Below are 13,892 nucleotides of genomic sequence, written 5' to 3'. Positions count from 1 at the left end.
TTTGACTTAACATTCATTATTTTATTCGCTTCTAACATCATGAAAGGTAGGCCTACTACATCCGATTGCGATAATTATGAAATTTGAGTATTAATAACGGCTGTATTGATATTTATTTATTTATTTAGTTATTTATTCATTAATAACAACAAGGAAGTTCATTCAACAATATGTAGGTCTACAACGGGTTCCAATGTACATAGCATAACATTACTTAAAGGGATGGTCCAGGCTGGAGATATCTATATCTCAATAAATAGAGTAAAATTCACAAGGCAAAATGCTGAAAATTTGATCGAAACCGGATAACAAATAACGAAGATATTGAATTTTAAAGATTTGCATTATTCCGGTGAAACAGTTCTAGGCATGTCTTTATGAATATTCATTTGGTGGGATGATGATATCATATCCCCACTTGTTCTTTTGTATTTTATTATATGAAATTCGGTTTATCTAAAAATTTTCTACCAAGAACTAAAACGATTGATTGACAACTGAGTAAGTGCATTAATTATTTATTGCCGCAACTTATTTCATCATAATGAAGACACACCATTTACACATGTATGAAAAAATGAAACATTTATGATTTCATGTAATAACATAAGAAAAAGGAAAGTGGAGATGTGACATCATCAAGCGCATCTAATGAATATTCATGACGATGTGCATATAACTGTTTTCATAAAATATTGATAAAATTTAAAATGCAATAACTTCATTATTTGTTATCCGATTTTGATGCAATTTTCAACATTTTGTTCTGTGAATTTTACTCTATTTATTTAGATATAAATATTTTCAGCCCGGACCATCCCTTTAACAACATCATATCATAACATATAGGCATGAATAAATTTGTAAGTGCATGTATCTTAAATCTAAAATGGTAAGTAAAAGAACATAAATTAACAATAAATTTTACAATGATTTAAAAGCAAAGCAAATGATGTGAAATTATTGAGACATGTAGTATTTAGAACAGATTATATTTCATGCTGAAAAAGAGAGAAAAAATATGTTGGTAAAAAAAAATTACCGTGTTCTTCAGCATATAGATACATGAAGGCTAGTCATGAGAAAAAAACTTTCATGAAAGTGGACCTTCATGAGTCTATTTGAAGCAGCACTAAGCGATTGGGCAATGTTTCTTTGTCATAATAATCATAATGAGAAGAAAGACGTCTGGATTTAGATCCAATCTTTCTAAAAATGAATCATCTTTCTATGCACATGGTCAATATTTTTCTACATGTCTACTATTATTATCCTTGCGTCAGATTTGATGCGATTTTACATCTTTAATGGGCCCAAATTTGACATATTCGATTGTGATTCAGATAAGACGACTTTAATTAAGTTGGGGATACAAACCACTTACAATCAAATCAGTGGGTCTACAGGTCGGGGAGGGGGGGGGGCAAGGCGAGTGCACTACCTTTATAATGCCGCTTTGGTAAGTTGTAAGCAAACAGACGAGCTTGAGCCACTAGAGGTTAGTCGCCCAATAGCAGAGATACGATCTCGGAATCCATTAGGGATTCGGAACAACGATGGACAAAAATTGGAGTTAAACAGCTCCAGAGTGATTTTTTTCACTTACCCGGCCTTTCCGCTTCGTCGTCATATTTAGCTGGTTTCCGTCACAATCGAAAGTTTGTTTTCATTTCATGGGATTACCCGAGGGAAACAATAACTGAAACAACGTTGAACTTTGCTTAAATAGACGTGTTGGGAGAGAGAGAGAGAGAGAGAGGGAGGGATAGAAGTGTGTCCTTAATAATTGGTAATTAAACAATCTCTAGTTGACTTTTGGTAGGAAGGCTATATGGGTGCATTCCTTGTCCCTCAGGTGACAAACAAATGGGAAAAGATAAGGACCCCCGTAGGTGACAAGATCAATCATCGTAAAATCATATCTATATCAATCCATCCCCGTCTCTCTCGTTCTCCCTCTCCCACTTACCATGGACCTATCACAGGTCCATGCTCTAACAATCGAGCTTTTTGAGGTTGTTGTATTTTATTTTTGTCCTTTTTGTATTTTTTTTTCTTTTTAACCCCTCCTTCATCAGATTTTTTTCCTCCTCCTCATTCTCCTTCTTCCTCCTCCCCCGCTCCTTCTTTTTTCTCCTTCTACTCCTTGAAATTCTTTCTTTTCATCTTCTTTTCTTTTTATTCTCTTCTTCTTCCACTTCTTCTTCTTCTTTTTTTTCTTCTTCTTCTTCTTCTTCTTCTTCTCTCTCTTCTTCCACTTCTCCTCCTCCTCCTCCTCCTTCTTCTTCTTTGTCTTCTTCTTCTTCTCCCTCTCTTCTTCTTCTTCCACTTCCCCTTCTTCTTCTTCTCCCTCTTCTTCTTCTTCTTCCACTTCTCCTTCTTCTTCTTCTTCTTCTTTTTCTTCTTCTCCCTCCCCCTCCCCTTCTGCTCGGTTCGCATCCGACCATAATTAGAATAATTGCTTCATATCATGTTGGTAAATATATAACCATGTCTCCTGCATAGAATGGGCTTAAAATTGAACGGCAAAGTTCTTGTAACCTCTGGGCCTCGTCTTACAAAGAGTTACAATTTTATTGATCCAATCAATCGTAAATCTTTAGAAATCCATCAATGTAATATTTTTTTTCTTTAGGAAATTTGCACAATGACCTTTGAAAATAAAAAAAGCATACTGAATTGTCAAGAAAACGATGAATGTATGAATATACATCATAATCTAGATTTTTTTTTAATAAACATGGATTTTAGATGTGGGCGTTGCTGGCTTTCCATAGTTGAGGTTGATCAGATCAAATCAATCGCATCTCTTTGGGCCCTGATATGAAATCACTAATTTGAAAAAAAAAGTGTTCTAAATGCATTTTTATTCAAAACAAATAAGAATACCGAGATGTTCACTTCAAATATAGGCCTAGTCAAATGTGACATTCAAATCTATCATGTCTATAGAAAGACTTAACTAATAAAAAGGATGTAACCGTCACTACTCTTTCGTAGGATCGAAAAGTTTCATGATACTCTACCTTATGATCCTTATCTATTTTAATTTATATCATTTTGATCAAAATCCGGCGAGTCCCCGGAGATGCGCAGACCCTGCTGAAAATTTGTTATTCTGAAAACGTTGCAAAAATATACGATGCGTTGTCGCGACGTCGTGACGGTGCCTTGCAAGCCGCGAAGAGAGCAGCGGAAATTCGATTCGAAAACTACTAGCCACAAATGACAGTCTCAAGGCAAGAGAGAGTTCCATTTATTAATATCAAAGAATGGTTATCATTTTAATTTATCCAATTACAAAGGGAATATAGTTTGCGTGATTTATTTATTTATTTATTTATTTTTATTTATTTATTTGTTTATTTCATTTCCAGGCAAGAAAACATGACAGCAATAGAAACATTACAAAAGAAGTGCAAAATTGAGCACCAGCCAATGCATGTGGATCATCTAAAAGAATTGAAAATTCTGTCGAGAGATTCTCCACATTGGCTGGTGCCTACATGGAATAGCACAAAATAGCAATAAATGATTAAAGGAGGTGAATGGAACACTGATTCGTTCTCTTATTCAAAGACAAAGTTATTATGATCAAATTTAATTGAATATTATGAAAATCCAAAAGAACGAATTATGCCTACTTTCATTGAAAATGGTTCATACAAAATATGAGTATAAAAGAGATTGACACTGATCAGGTTCAAAACTGTACATACACGCGGTACGTGTATGATGCAATCATGATAATTATAGTGTTTTGATATTTAGTAGAAACACTTTACAAATATACAGAAGAGCAAATCACAGTGAAGGGTAAGGGGTCATTGTCCAGTCAGTGCATATGGGAAACTTTTATTATTTTCTTTTCGTTTTTTGGGGGCTTTTATTGTGAAAAGAAAACAAATTGAATTGAACGAAGTCCAGCTTTACAGCTCCATTTGCGGAGAGATGGCGGAACAGCTACGAAACATGCGCGCGCGGTTAACGCACACAAAAAGGCAAGGCCATTGAGAATGCAGACGATTACAATCCGAGTGTTTTCTAGTCATCAGACATTTCAAAATAATGAAATAGTGACAATTAAAGGACAAGTAGGGAATGAATTGAACAACTAACGATCGATTGAGACAACATAACTGGTGTTATTACATCTGAATTTGAGCGGGTTTGCGCTCTTGTTCGACGTGCGGGCGCGGACAGCGTAGCAAATATACAGCTAGAAAACGTTGATGTTGGCGGCTAGCTGTAAGGGTTAATATCATGAAAGTTTTTTTTAAGTAAAACATTGAGCGAGAAATAAGGTTGAGATGACCTTGATTATTTCAAATTGAAAAAAAAGTATCCTATTCGTCATGAAACAAAAGCAGTGAATCTTTGCTTTTCTCAGAATGGCTAAACGATTTTCCACTGAACAAGCAATAGCCTACTGGACCTTTTATTTGACTGCCAATCGATATTTGTAAGGGACTATATTAGCCTCGTTGACTCCAATGGAATCATTTCATTTGAGAGGAAGGGATTTGCGAAAACCAGTGGGGCACCAAGGGGGGGGGGGCATGGTGTAATTTTCCCCCTGCGAATTGTTTCTGGGTAAAAAAAAAAGATTGTAGAGAAAACAAAACGCACTTGCCCCTGATAATTTCTTAATTTGACCCTCCACTTGCTTCCCCCCACCACTTAACCAAAATCCTGGTGCCGCCACTGGCAGAACTTATATATACAAGATAAGTTAAGTTAATTGAGGACGAATGTTTTTACAATATACATTAAGAAAGTAATAATAAAATGGGTCTGTATACATCGGACTGATGCTGACGTAAAACATTCAGGCCAACCCTGCAATAAAACACAATAAATAACTATAAATAAATTCAATTATTAATTGTCCGAATGATCGACCCTTTAATTTTACTATAGAGATTGATTAATGACGTATATCTTTATTTATTCACCCCTAAATGGCATAGTCTGCATAACCAAAATTATCAGACCCAAATGCGATTGCCGGAGAATGGTGTTGAAAATGTCTTGTGTGTTCTAAGAACGTCGACGACGCCTGGATCCCCGAACCGAGACCCTTTCCGATGTATTTTCTGAACGCGGGTGGTTAGCAAGCCATGCGGAGTGTGTGCCCCCCCCCCCCGAGATAATTCATGGATATAAAGATACTGAAGCCGCGATAACGACGACGATGAGCTGATACTATATACACCAACTTTTGCTTTGTAATCTTGCTGATATCCTCTTTTATGTCTTTTTTTTTATAGAATTATCAGTATTTGATAATGAAGATTAGTTATTGAAATGTTTACACAAATTTAGGAATCTACGACTTTAAACTCTATATGCGACTTTGAATTGCAAACAAAATTTCGATAACCAAAAATTTATCAAGTCGTAAAAGGAAGATCAGCTGACCCCCCCCCCCCATCACAAATCCAAGAAGAACACATTCTGAAATTGTCCAAGGTTATTATCATGATTATGTAACTAGAAATGGCGCTGATTGAATGGTATTATTTGATTCTCTTTTTTTCACACTATACCTGTAGAAACCAAAATATCGTAATAAAAATCCTGGCCCTTCATCAACACACTCACTATATTATCATCAAATATCATTTTCAATGCTTAACATTTTTCCCCATATCTGCATTTTGTAAGTCACACAAAAACAAAATGTAATATTCGTCCCGATTTGTAAAAGAGAATTCGACCACATAACACCGAGGGAGAATGATCCTCTAGTTGAGTGACAAGGTTCATTGACAATTGAATCTCGATTAGGTCTATGCCTAGACGGATATGGAATTTCCTAGGTATTCTCCCCCCCCCCCTCCCACCTTATTTTATTCGTCTATATGCATAAGCTGAATGACGACATGTTGAGCGTGTTGAAGTGCATCTAAAACATGTTAAATGGCTCAGTTTTTGTTGTTTGATATATAGGCATTAACCTAAATCTTCTCGTACTAGAATCTGATATAAATTTACACACTCGTTATATTGTTTCATTGAATCTCAGATGGGTTAAATGTCACTGATTGCATTTTTATATATTTTCTTTTCATAATTATATTGGATTTCATTAAATAATAAAAACCAGGCGAAAACAAGGGTAAACAGACTTTAAACTTGGCTTCTGATGAACAAAAACTTGCACGTGCTAAGTAAAAAAAATAATAGTAATCAATAGTCGAAAACTCGTTATATGGAACAGAGAAGAAAACAAAGGAGAAAGACATCAACTTTTTCAGAAGAAAAAAATATTCCATTAAAACTGATAACAAAATAATAGATTAAAAAAAAAGAGAGAATAGAGAGAGACAGGAGGCATGCTCTTTCGAAAATACAGTACATGTACTTGGAACAAAGACTTTCTCTGGGAATGTTCAACTTGCTGTGGTCATGGTGGTGAGAAAGTTCGTCCTTATCTCTTACATTTTCAAATTAAATTTTATACCATCTTGCGATGTATTCATAAGATATGATAACTTGTCTTTGATATGATATACTTGAACTTCGCCCTTTCACAAGATACCGTTTCTCCTTGCTCTTTTTAGCCCTGTCTCCTGAAATGTATCGTTCTGAGTGTCTTTGTTTTAGCACGAATGCATGTGATAATAGGCATAATAAAAAGAAAGAACTCTCTCGATCTTACCCTCATCTATTTCTCTCTCTCTCTCTTTCTTTCTGCTTTTTTAAAAACTACATCCTCATATTTTACCATTTTGCTGCATTCCCTATTGAACATGTTGGATAAAATGTTTCATTTATCGCTAATTCCTGACTATACTTATTGAGCTTTGACCCCCTCCCCTCTTTCTCTCTCTTACCTTTCTCCCACTCTTCTCTCTCCCCCTCTCTCTCCCACTATCTCTCCCACTCAGTGGTGTAGCTACGGGGGGCCTGGGGGGGGGGGCACGTGCCCCCCCCTGAGATTTGGTGTGCCCCCCAGGTGCCCCCCCCTGAAAAAATTGGCATACCAAAAAAAAAAAAAAGAAGAAGAAAAGAAAAAAGGTAATGAAGAAGAAAGACAGAAGAAAAAAAAAGAAGAGGAAAATAAGAGAAGGAAGACGAGTGAATGAAATAATGTGAGGGGAAGACTTGCAAAAAAAAATATTTCATGTCAGTTACGATATAAAATTTTTGCTTGCGCTTCGCGCCAGAATTGCCTGTTCGATGAGATTCATATCTTGCCCAATAGGCTGATATGGAGCTAGTTTTGAAGTCAATATACAAAACATATTTTCGCTGGGACATCGAGCTTTCATTATTTTTTTTTCATTTACAAATTTAAGTGCTCTGTAAAATGTCCGTTTTATGGTCTGCATATCAGCATTTTAAGCTCACGCTGCTTGGTCACATTGTTTGATTTGCCAAGTTCATATTGTCTACGTGTATTCCATAATGTTCCATTAAACAAATGTATTCAGAATGCCCAGGTCTAAATCTAAAACATGCGCGATAGCCTGCATGTTCTTTATTTAAAATGTAATTAGATTATCCAGTTTCACATCAGAATATCGATAATTGTCTGATCACGCTTCACGATCGCATTATTAATGATACCCAATTAACTACATCCTATTTATGATTTACAAAATATGAATAGAGTGTCCCGCTTTTAGGTCTAAAATCTCAATTTTCTTCCCCTCGCGCTTCACGCTTGCATCAATAAATTGTTTAGTTACATACCTATCCCATTTATTGATACAAAAAGTGCTTAGAATGACCATCTTTTAGGTCGGAATGTCAACAAAAATTGCTCGCGCTTCGCGCTTGCATTATTGAAATATATACCGTCTTCGTGGGTAACTGTAAGCAGTCCTTAACAGGTCCCTTTTCGATAATGCTAGAACAGTTAATAAAAATTTCTGCTCGCGCTTGGCGTTCGCAGTAACCATCTAGTTACATACGAATCTTGTTCAGGATCACACATAACATTGCCCAGAATATTAAATTTTCAGGACAAAATACATGAAAGAAAAAAAAATCGCTCGCGCTTCGCGCTCGCACTTTTTATAAGGCTTATGAGATTATTTCATGTTTATGGTGTTTTATAAGAATAAAACTAAGAAGTGACTGATCGGGGAAAATATAGGTGAAGATAATTTCGGGCCCCGTCCCCTATTGGCGAAAGTGGGATCCGCCCTTGTGACACATACACACACACCGGAAAAAATGGTGCCCCCCCCCCTGAAAAAGCAAGGACCCCCCCCAGTGCCCCCCAGGAAAAAAATCCTAGCTACGCCACTGCAGTCCCACTGTCTCTCTCGCCATTCCATATTTTATCTTTGATCAATTAGATTTTATTTTCGTGCCACTGTTACCCTTTTTCAAATCATGCCCCTTAATTAACAAAATATAATATGAACATTTGAAAATCCTTGAATCAACTTGGTATGAAAAGCATCAACAACCAGATAGACAAGGAATACAAAGGAAAGGGGAAAATGATGAGTAAAGGTCTCAATTTTATAAAGGAAATATAACGGCGAGATTGTGGATATTGAAACGTTAAAATAGAGTTGAACGAAAGGGGTAGGCCTAGCTACAACGGTTGCACTTGTTAGAGGTGAAAACCGAGTAAATATTCGACAGGTGGCGATCCGGGCTAAGAGTGGTTCCTCCTTTGATAATTCCATAATCTTCGGTCATTTTCAAACAAGGTTCTCTTGACTGTTTCCCCTGTATCCAACGTTCGTTTATTGGCTTCAGAGTATCTACTTTCACGGGAAGAAACCCAAGTGAGGTTCAAAACCAACATAACCAGGACAAATCCAGGACAGATCGAAGAAAAAAAATCCCATGATAAAACCCAACGGAGGTAGATGAAGACATTGACCAAGACATGACGTCAAGAGACTTTCAACTCTCAAACAAGCTGCACAGGACCGAACTAAACAATTGAAGACAAAACAAATGGACGGAGAAAAAGAAAGAGGCAATTTGGACTGGACACTGCACAATTCCCGTCGAAACGTACAAGCGAACTTTGGAGGGCAAACAGCGCAGAGTTGGTGCAAATCGTATCGGTCAATGTTATCGTATCTTTGGGAAAATGTGTACTTTTTTCATGTTTACCTTCGCGCCAAGGCCGAAGGAATGCAAGAGCACCGCAAGAGCGTCGCAAGTACACAAGAGGGGAAGTGGGTTGAAAAGAGGGAAAAAATGACCCGATTCCCATCGAGTTGGGTTACTTCCCACGACAAAAGATGGTCTAATTTTCATTGCATTAGTCAAACAATGAATCGTAGATTTCTATGAGGGACTAATATGACAGGGTCTGTATAGGCCTATTTTTCTCAACCATGTTTTCTTAGTTACGGCATCAACAGATGGTCGAAAAGGGATTATTGAAAATCCATTTGCGATATATATTATTCTGTTCGAGAGAGAAGTCACCGTGTAGCTTTTTTTTGATCGACAGATGAAATTTTCCAAGAAAAAATCAACAACATAATATATATTCTAATAGAATTGTGCCAAAATTTCAGTCTCCTGAAAACTTCATAATCTTTAAAGATAGATTTAAGTCAACATGGTATTCTAATCTATTGTTCTTATTCTAATCAACCAACCTACACGTATCATAATTTGGCGATGCTTTTCACACTGCATTTTTTGTCCTTAACCCCGGGAAATTGGTGGGGCTAACGGGGGGTCTTAGCCCCACCAATTTCCCGGGGTTAAGCTTAGCCCACTTCGTTTTCACACTATGTTTTAGCAAAGTGGGCTAGCACGGTAAATAGTACGGTACTATCTGGCCCTGCAAAAAAGCAGGATTAGCCGGCTGCTAGCACCACAATTGCGGTGCGAAGAGATGCAGTGTGAAACGAAACAGGGCTAAGGAAAAGTGGGGCTAAGCATTAGCCAATCACAGAAGTCGAAATTGCACATTAATTGCGCTCTGTCTGGTAAAATCATCAATATTCATGAGTTGTGTGATAGTTCGGGGTAAGGCATTAACCCCGGATAAGCAAATAATATGGGGTTAAGAAAGACAGTGTGAATCGAAAAAAAGATAGTATGGGGTTAAGGATAGCATGGGGTTAAGGAAATGCAGTGTGAAAAGCATTAATATGTACCTACTTCCATTCTAATCTAGTGTATATTCTATGCTAGTGACTTTTCAAGAAATAAGAGGAGATACAATTCACGAGAAGGGTAATATTTTGAAACTATCGTATATCCATTGAGATGTCAATAATTCCATGGTGATTTCATGGCAAAATGCATACAAAAATGAAATAAAAGGAAAGAGTCGCGGAGAGCTAGGAAGATGAGGGGATCGAGCGGTCCGTGAAACGAGTAACAGTCAGACACCCAATGCTGATACTCCTCTAACGTCCCGGCGAAACCCCTTGACCTACTTCACATTTTCGTCAATGATTTTATATTTTACTATCTTGTCGTCAATTTGATAGTTATTTGAATTGGATTTTAATTAAAGGGTATAATGTAAGTTGTCTAATCCGACAGGATAAATCTAACAGTTAAATATTGTTAGACATGACATCTTACCACTTTGTTACCAGACAAAATTTGTAAGGTCCATGGTTATATAGCCGAACGGCAGTCGTATACCCTCACTTTTCTGTGAGGGTATACGACCTCCCCCATCTTTCCGAAAAAATAAAGAAACTCCAAATAACGATGTTTTATCCCGAGAAAAAGATGTTAGAAGTATGGGCGAGGGGCACCCCATCTCTTCCTCGTTGGAAACTGTAATACAAAACATATTTAATGATTGAATTCAAATAAAATCCAAATATGCTCATTTGAGCTCTCACCACCCTCATACCAATCCATGCCCTCCCATCCATTCCATACAAATACTTCGCTAGGATTATTTTAACGTTTTTCCCTTCCAACAAGCTGCCCATCCGTAACTACGATCACGTTCTTTTGACTCATATCTTAAATATTATTTCCACATCCGTGATACACCCTTTATCCATTTACTGCACGCCTCGCAAAGTATCCAGTTTATGAAAACAGAATCGTTCGCTAACTCTCCACGTATTTATCATGCCGATTTATGAAACATAATCACACCGCACATTAGAGAAACCCGACTGATTCTTCAGAAATACGATAAATGTTTCGCACTAATGAGCTCGTATGCAAAGAACTGTATATTCGCCCAGGCAAAGAGCCCGTATTTTTTTTTTCTTCCACTTCATACATTATCACTCAGAATCGACGGACACCATCTATCACACCCATTCCATAAAAAAATTGTATCCCCCCTCTCCCTCTGCATCCTCCCACACATTTCTTTCCTGCATACCCTCAATCCCTCTCAGTCGCTCGTTCCCTCCCTCCCTCCACCACAAGTATTTTATTTCATATCATCCTTCTATAATGCTCACAATTATATACAGCGCGTCCCAAAAAAAATGTCCCTCTGACATAGGACCTAATTATTTCTAAAATGTGGTAGTATTCTCAAATAAATGTTTATGAGTAGAAAGCTCATTTCATGATCTAACTTCTATGAGAATTTCATTGGTCTCGCTTCAGCGGTTTTGAATACACACTCTGTTACGTAACAGTGGTGCATTTTAGCCCATTCCAAGTTTGCAGCATTGATGCATATCTGCATTGTCTATGGCATGTTAACCCCCATTTTTACATCCAGGATCTGAGCAGGGACATTTCCCTAATCATATCCAGGCTCATCAAATTATAAACTTGGGCATGTTCAGAAGGGCAAGAAATATAAAAAATAAAGTTTTTTGATAATTGATAAGGGGAATCAGTGCACCAACTTGAAAGAAAATGTGAATGATGGATGAGCAAAATAAGCTCAAAAATAAAGGGGAATCCGCAAGTTAAACACCCTTTGCGAAAAAGGAACTTTACCAGAGAAAAATTGGACTTTTTTTTCTTTAAAAAAAATTACATTGAATTAACTTGACCACAGTAGCTTATTAACAAAAAAAAAAAATTAATAAAAAAAAAATGCAGTATTAGGCATGAATTAGGCATGAAACAGACATGAGCCGTTGTCTTAATCATTGTGCATCTCCCATTTTCAAACATGAAATGAGCTGTCAAATATTGTTTTTGCCCTTCTAAACATGCTCAAAGTTGTGATTTGATGAGCCTGGTTAGATCATGGAGATTTCCCTGGTCAGATCAGGGAATTCCTTGGTCAGAATGGTCAAAGGGGGGTTGATATGTTAGAAAGTGCAGAACACACAGTAGTGCTGCATGCATGCAAACTTGGAATGGGCTGAAAAGCACCACTTTTACATAATAGACTGTGTATTCTGTGTACTGTGTATGTATGAAGCGAGACCAATGAAATTTTTATAGAAGTTAGAACATGAGATGAGCTTCCTAGTTAAATACATTTCATTGAGAATAATTTTTATTTTTTGAAGTAATTTAGCCCCATATAAGAGGGACATTTTTTTTGGGACGCGCTGTATGTTACAAAGCTGAACCACACGTGTTTAAATGAAGAACAACACTTTTGATTTTTGTGCACATATTTTATCCAAAAAAAAGTACAGTGCATTTCTCATGTGTGCTATTTCTAACACAGAGGGAATGATTTTGAACAACAAATTGTTACACCGGGACAGAAAGCCCCATTGTAAGATGAATCATTTAGAAAACATGCTCTTTCTTATTTCATGGCAGAGCCAATGTCACATCCTTTGGAAAATTGTAGAAGACAAATATCCTCTCAGCTGTAAGTTAACTTGAATGAACAAAGAAATATCAAACGAGCATGACAATTTTCATCAAACTTTGATGTGAAAAAATGAAGTTATTATAATTTAGAGTTACATACACAACATGGTGATGTATACAAAAGAGAGTCACTGGTGTCACAATTTCTTTTGTGCATCACTACATGACACGTGACATATTTCAATTTTGGTAAATTTGATAACAAAAAGCTCTTGATTGAATCATAATAAGTTATGCTAATGGCAATAGTTCATAGAGCTGCCAAACCACGTGTTAGGTTAGGGCAAGATAAATAATATTTCATATTCAATATAACAAAATAAATACAAAATATGGAATGAGTGACATCATTCGTTCCCTAATTTTCATACTGCTTTTGATGTACATAAACTTCAATGTCCAACTTCCTCACCTTACATCAGAGCGTTTCATCAACATTTCTGTCTGACAAGTCTTCAGATCTGACAACTTTCCTTGAATTTGATTGGCTGAGGAGCACTGTTTCTATGGTAACTGTCAGATAAAACAGGAAACGTCCGACAAGCCCTTTCATGAACACTCCCAAAATTTGATGACATGTCAGTTTTATGCTCATATTAATTTCCTCATTTTATTCAAATTAATTCAAAGTGGGTGGGCTTTGTATTTACAGTAGAATCACTGAGGTGCTAACAAAATTACTTACAGACATTAAATGCTACAAAGAGAATAGTTTGGTCAGATAATGGAAAATATCTGTAAACAGAATAGGAAAGGGTACATGTAAACATCAATGGCTTATAAAATGATCAAATACATGCATTCCCTTGTCCTATTAAATTAAAAAAGGAAATTCATCCTAACCTAAATTCCTAAGCAGATAGAGCCTATATCTGCTATGTCATGAATAACAATATAAAATCATTGCAACTACCTTAAGTTGATAATCTAATATGTCAGCTAATTTTTCTGAAATTTGTTTGTTCACTCCAATTCTATTTTCTTGTTAAACAGACTTCAATCTAATGCTGTTAATTTGTTTCTATCCAAGAAAATTTTCATTTGTAAATTTGCATGCCATTAAGAATAATATTAAATATCACAATATTTTAATTACGTCATCAATGTTATAGCACATGTTGTACTTTACCTTAACAATGTGAGTAAACACTATGTATGTAAATCAACACTTTCATATG

Source organism: Lytechinus pictus, chromosome 5 (genome assembly GCF_037042905.1).
Source record: "Lytechinus pictus isolate F3 Inbred chromosome 5, Lp3.0, whole genome shotgun sequence".
Taxonomy (NCBI): domain Eukaryota; kingdom Metazoa; phylum Echinodermata; class Echinoidea; order Temnopleuroida; family Toxopneustidae; genus Lytechinus; species Lytechinus pictus.
Note: the sequence above shows the minus strand (reverse complement) of the source record.